We start from the raw sequence: 6,675 nt of genomic DNA, 5'->3' as shown, positions 1-6,675 counted from the left end.
GGGAAGTTATCTTTGCTAGCCTTTTTTTTAATCCCCTTTTCATGTGTTCAATATTTAGCCAAATAGACACATAAAGAGAAGCTCAGCTGTGGATGGTGTGTTATTTTCTTGGCACTGTTTTTCTGTTCCTTACTGTACTCCATTCAGCAGAACAAATGCATTCATTCATTCAACTCTGCCTGCTGGACACCACACAAAACGCACACATGGTTCACATCTGACTCTTTATAAAAGATTGACAGGATTTACCAAGTAAGGATTAAGGCAAGGGTTCACTCATAAACCTGTTTAAAATCACCACTTACTGCTGAAGTTTCTACTCACAAGTAGTTGTGTAATACAAAATATTGTGTATTATACAGTGAGGGAAAAAAGTATTTGATCCCCTGCTGATTTTGTATGTTTACCCACTGACAAAGAAATGATCAGTCTATAACTTTAATGGTAGATTTATTTGAACAGTGAGAGACAGAATAACAACAAAAAAATCCAGAAAAACGCACATCAAAAATGTTATAAATTGATTTGCATTTTAATGAGGGAAATAAGTATTTGACCCCTCTGCAAAACATGACTTAGTACTTGGTTTAAAAACCCTTGTTGGCAATCACAGAGGTCAGACGTTTCTTGTAGTTGGCCACCAGGTTTGCACACATCTCAGGAGGGATTTTGTCCCACTCCTCTTTGCAGATCTTCTCCAAGTCATTAAGGTTTCGAGGCTGACGTTTGGCAACTCGAACCTTCAGCTCCCTCCACAGATTTTCTATGGGATTAAGGTCTGGAGACTGCCTAGGTCTCTCCAGGACCTTAATGTGCTTCTTCTTGAGCCACTCCTTTGTTGCCTTGGCCGTGTGTTTTGGGTCATTGTCATGCTGGAATACCCATCCACGACCCATTTTCAATGCCCTGTCTGAGGGAAGGAGGTTTTCACCCAAGATTTGACGGTACATGGCCCCGTCCATGGTCCCTTTGATGCGGTGAAGTTGTCCTGTCCCCTTAGCAGAAAAAAACCCCAAAGCATAATGTTTCCACCTCCATGTTTGGCGGTGGGGATGGTGTTCCAGGGGTCATAGGCAGCATTCCTCCTCCTCCAAACACGGCGAGTTGAGTTGATGCCAAAGAGCTCCATTTTGGTCTCATCTGACCTCAACGCTTTCACCCAGTTGTCCTCAGAATCATTCAGATGTTCATTGGCAAACTTCAGACGGGCATGTATATGTGTTTTCTTGAGCAGCGGACCTTGCGCGCGCTGCAGGATTTCAGTCCTTCACGGCGTAGTGTGTTACCAATTGTTTTCTTGGTGACTATGGTCCCAGCTGCCTTGAGATCATTGACAAGATCCTCCCGTGTAGTTCTGGGCTGATTCCTCACTGTTCTCATGATCAATGCAACTCCACGAGGTGAGATCTTGCATGGAGCCCCAGGCCGAGGGAGATTGACAGTTCTTTTGTGCTTCTTCCATTTGCGAATAATCGCACCAACTGTTGTCCCCTTCTCACCAAGCTGCTTGGCAATGGTCTTGTAGCCCATTCCAGACTTGTGTAGGTCTACAGTCTTGTCCCTGACATCCTTGGAGAGCTCTTTGGTCTTGGCCATGGTGGAGAGTTTGGAATATGACTGATTGATTGCTTCTGTGGACAGGTGTCTTTTATACAGGTAACAAACTGATATTAGGAGCACCCCCTTTAAGAGTGTGCTCCTAATCTCAGCTCGTTACCTGTATAAAAGACACCTGGGAGCCAGAAATCTTTCTGATTGAGAGGGGGTCAAATACTTTTTTCCCTCATTAAAATGCAAATTAATTTATAAAATTTTTGACATGCGTTTTTCTGGATTTTTTTGTTGTTATTCTGTCTCTCACTGTTCAAATACAACTACCATTAAAATTATAGACTGATCATTTCTTTGTCAGTGGGCAAACGTACAAAATCAGCAGGGGATCAAATACTTTTTTCCCTCACTGTATGAACATCAATGTTCTTGGATTTATTAAAATTCCAGTTGACATTTTATTTTTTAAGTCGTTGAGTTTTAGTTTACACAAAACTCATTAAATTCAGGTGGCCAGACTTACAACTATAATAACATAATAATAACTATAGCAACTATACCAACGTTCATAGTGGTTGATCATGAGCCCCACCACTGTAACATCATTAACTCTTTTTACCAATTTGCTAAGACACTTAAGGTTCTTATTCTTAAGGTTCACTTCTTATGCTTTAAAATCTCATAGCTGTAATATAGCCCTAAATTATTAAGTCATTATTTTCTGTGTATACAGCTGAATCAATTTGCCTATGCTCAGTAATAATGTCAGGAACTACAGAATATGCATTCATCTACTGTTGCATGGCAGAGGATATGAACAGATCTCCATGTCTCATCTGTTTCAACTTTGTTTATGCATCAGTGATGGTTTAGCGGTTCGAATGTAGTAATTGGAAGATCTGGTAAATTGAAATCTCAGAACTGCCAGAGATCCGCCACTGGTTCCTTAAGCATAACTGTCAACTACACAGCTGCTATAGCTTGTATTCTATCTAGTCTTAAAGACCACAGAAGTATGTCATTACTTACATTTCAGTTTTATTCCTGTATAACACACACACACACACACGCACACACACACACATGCACACAAACATATATAGATGTATTTATTTACAATGCCTAGCATGTGACTCCAAAATGTCCCATAGATGTTCAATTGGGTCAAGATCTGGTGACTGATAAAGTCATAGCATTTGATTAAATTTTCATATTCTTCAAAGCAATAAGTGATTCCTCGTCTCCTGTGGATGAGGACACTGATATCCTGGAGGAAACCACTCGCATCAGGCTAGAAATGCTATATACACGTCTGTATATACTCATTCTTTTATCATGTACACATACCATAGAGGTTAATTTTGTTGGTTTATCATTACTAGCCCATTTGTTGAACTACTGCTGACCAGATATTAATCATCATGTGGCAAATCTGGTTCTGAAATTCCATTAATCCTTTATCATATTACACAGTTTCCATGTACTCTCCAAGTGACATCTAGAGGTGAAATGAGCGCCAGCACTGCCTGTAACAGCTTCCTCCAGAATACATTTACACAGATCTTTAAATGAACCTGATGATTTTGTAAAAAATACAAATTAAAAAATTAAAAAAAAGGTTAACAATTATTTTGTTTCATTGTCAGATTTTCCAACACAGTACTAATATTTAAAATTAACATTTAAAGAGTATAATTATTATAAGAAAGCATGTTTAATAGTGGGACTGAACTGCATAGCACAGACTTTACTCTTTAGTGAACATGTCTAAAAGACTTTGTTAAATATAGCCTATTTTATTATGTTGTATAATTTGTGTGTGTGTGTGTGTGTGTGTGTGTGTGTGTGTGTGTTTTATTCCAACCAGGAAGATTTCCTAGCATAAATAGTAATCAAACATTTTGGGGTAATTTAGTCTTCACACTATTATATCACCATGTCTCTGTTCTTTCTATCATTAATCATATCAGGAAACTTAGTCATGGTCAATGTTGGGTAAGTTACTCAAAAACAAAGTAATCCACTACATATTACTAATTGCTTGTTTAAAAATGCAATTTGATTACATTACTGAGTATTGCATGTAAAAATAATCAGATTACTAATTACTTTCAAGTTACTTTCAAAACCTATCAAACCTACCCAAATACAGTATGAAGTGAAACTCATGGTTCTTTCAGTAAATTTAGCATGTGTCAATGTATGACATGGTCAGAAAAATTTGGATTCATCATAAAACTTGCCTTGGGTGTTGTCACTGTTGGTAGGCTAGCTATCATGGTGATCAGAATCCACTTACTGATCAGAAGGTCGGGAGATCAAGGCCCAGCACCACCAAGCTGCCACTGTTGGGTTCTTGAGTAAGGCCCTTAACCCTCTATGCTCCAGGCGCACTGTATCATAGCTGACCCTGTGCTCTGACCCGAACTTCCAAACAAGCTGGGATATGCAAAGAAAAAGAATTCACCTGTGCTGTAATATATATATGACAAATAAAGCTACTTCTATCATTGTATGGTTACACTACAAAGTGAAACTCATAGTTCTTTGAGTAATTTTAGCACACGTCATGATCAGAAAAAGCTGGATTTATCATAAAACTTGCCTCGGACTGCCAGACCGATAAAATATAAAACTTCTCTAACTAGGCTAGTTTGGTGTCGCTAGCCATGGGGAGGCACAGCTAAGCTATCATTGTATGGGTTTAGCTGCTGCAGTGCCATGCAAAGTTTATTATCTTTCCCTATTCTCTGCTCATATCATGTTCACATAAACTGGAACTCATATAAACATTTACACACTTTGTTTTCCTGCTCAGCATGAGAGGATGTGAGTGTTTTAGTTTCAACCTAGTCAAAAAAATCAGCGTATATCAATTTTTCCTCACACTGACTGTTTGAGCTAGCGTATAAGTATAGGTCTCTGTGGAACATAAATTGGCGTTTCCCAAACAGTGGGCGTCTTCAGAACGGATAGGCATTGTTCAACCATCCAATCAAGTACGATTATGATTAGGGTTATGGTTATTTTAACAAAGCAGGTAAAGCAGTTGAAAAAACGGTTGAAAATGCCCAATAATTGGTAAATGCCTTTTTTGTTCTGCATACTGTAATTGAGAGCTGTCAGCCAATAAGACACGAGTGTTTCCATGTATTGTCCTGTAAACCCTGTCTGATTGGGCTCACCTTTGTTCACTGAAGATATAAAATTACAACACTGCCAACTTCTTTTACTGGTATTCAGTTACGTAGTGACAAACCGCAACAAGTGGAGAATTATTTAGAGCTAAAGAAAAAATATTTGGGGCTACAGCCCTGAATGCCCAGGCCAGGTTACGCCACTGACAGCCACGCAAAACCTGATTTATTTTTTAAATGCATTTTACTTAATATTGTTTTCTTAACAATAAATTTATAATGCAAGTAGGCCTAACACAATTTTTTGACATCAGTAACTGTAATCAAATTATAGACATTTTAAATGTAATGCGTTACATTACTGTGTTATCAGAAAATGTCATTAGAATACAGTAACGCGTTACACCCAACTCTGGTTATTGCAACATTCAGGTTTTTTAACGGCTCTGTATTGAATATTAAGTCACTTACAAAAAAAAAAAGATGAACAAAACCAGCTGCTAAACAAATACATGTAACATGCTAATTACATTTAAAACACTTTGTAGTCTAATGCACTTCCACCTATGAGGCACATGTAATTAAGTTAGCCATCGTTTTGTATGAGGTGCAGATTAGGGTTTAAATCAAATTTCACTTACGCATACATATATGAAACACTTGCATACACATATGTCAATTATTCACACATACATGTGTGCCATGGAATCATCAAACAAATGCATATTAAATGCTTGCACACACCAATGTGAAACACAGACTGACACACCAACATTGCACTCATGCATACATAATAATTAGACATGTGCAAATACACACAGGGCTCTATAGTGCGACCATGAAAAGTACTTTGTGCAACTCGAGCAACTTGAGCAACAATTTTGTGAAAAAATATATAGGCGCACCGGTGAGAGTGACCTGTTCGAAGTTGTATAATACAATCGGAATAAAAACTATAACTCTAAAATGCATCTAGCTACACCGCACTTAGCTACTTTTGCACTGCTTTTCATCACATCAGTCAATAGAACAAGAGTGCAAATATTGCAAAGAAGCCATTATGATGACAAGAGTAACACTGTACAGAGAGCTTACATTTAATTGTTTATGATTATGATATGATCCTGATTAAAGCTTAAGCAAAAAAAAAGATTGGTATCTGGATTGGTATTGGTCGATCAAGATGACAAGAAATTGGTATCAGCTCTAAAAATCCTGATCGGAGCATCAGTAATGAACGGCATTAAACTAAAGCGCTTTGCATCTGGTTGATAAATGAACTCACCCAAATATATCCTATATGAGATTATTCAGATATATACACAATATATGCAGAGCAGTTCACGGACTGACTGCAGCCCAGAACCATGACAGTGGTAAATGGCTAATAGTGTAGCTTTAAATATATTTAAGAGGAGCAGACTTCAAACACTGAACATTGAGGTTTATTGTATTTGTTTACAAGCTGGAACAGGTTAACGGTTGTTGTTTTTTGCATACAGCCTGTAAAATTAACTGAAAATATTACATTTAGTTTATCAGAAGGTAAATTAATGTGTCATGGCTCACACTATGTTCCTAAATTCTGTCATAATTGACAAGTTCAAGTTTTCTCATGCCTACTTGTGTGTTATATTGTGGCACATTAACGTTGCCATCTCTAAAAAAAAAAAAAAACAAAAAAAAAAAAACTAAACTTCAATTATGCTCCTAAATTTTTGTAATTAGGAGCACAAGTGCTCCTAAATAAATTGTTACCGTAGAGCCCTGACACATATACACAAACTCCATACGTGCATACACACTTATAAAACACTCATCCATACAAACTTATAAAACACTAACACATATACACTTATAAAACACTCACACATATGCACTTATAAAAGACACACACCTATACACTTCTAAAACACTCACACATATACACTTATAAAACACTCACACATATACAGAACACATAAAAAGTGAAGTATACGTTCTATTT

Source organism: Ictalurus furcatus, chromosome 7, assembly GCF_023375685.1.
Source record: "Ictalurus furcatus strain D&B chromosome 7, Billie_1.0, whole genome shotgun sequence".
In the NCBI taxonomy this organism is placed as follows: Eukaryota; Metazoa; Chordata; class Actinopteri; order Siluriformes; family Ictaluridae; genus Ictalurus; species Ictalurus furcatus.
The sequence above is the reverse complement of the archived record's forward strand: the minus strand, read 5'-3'. Positions refer to the sequence as shown.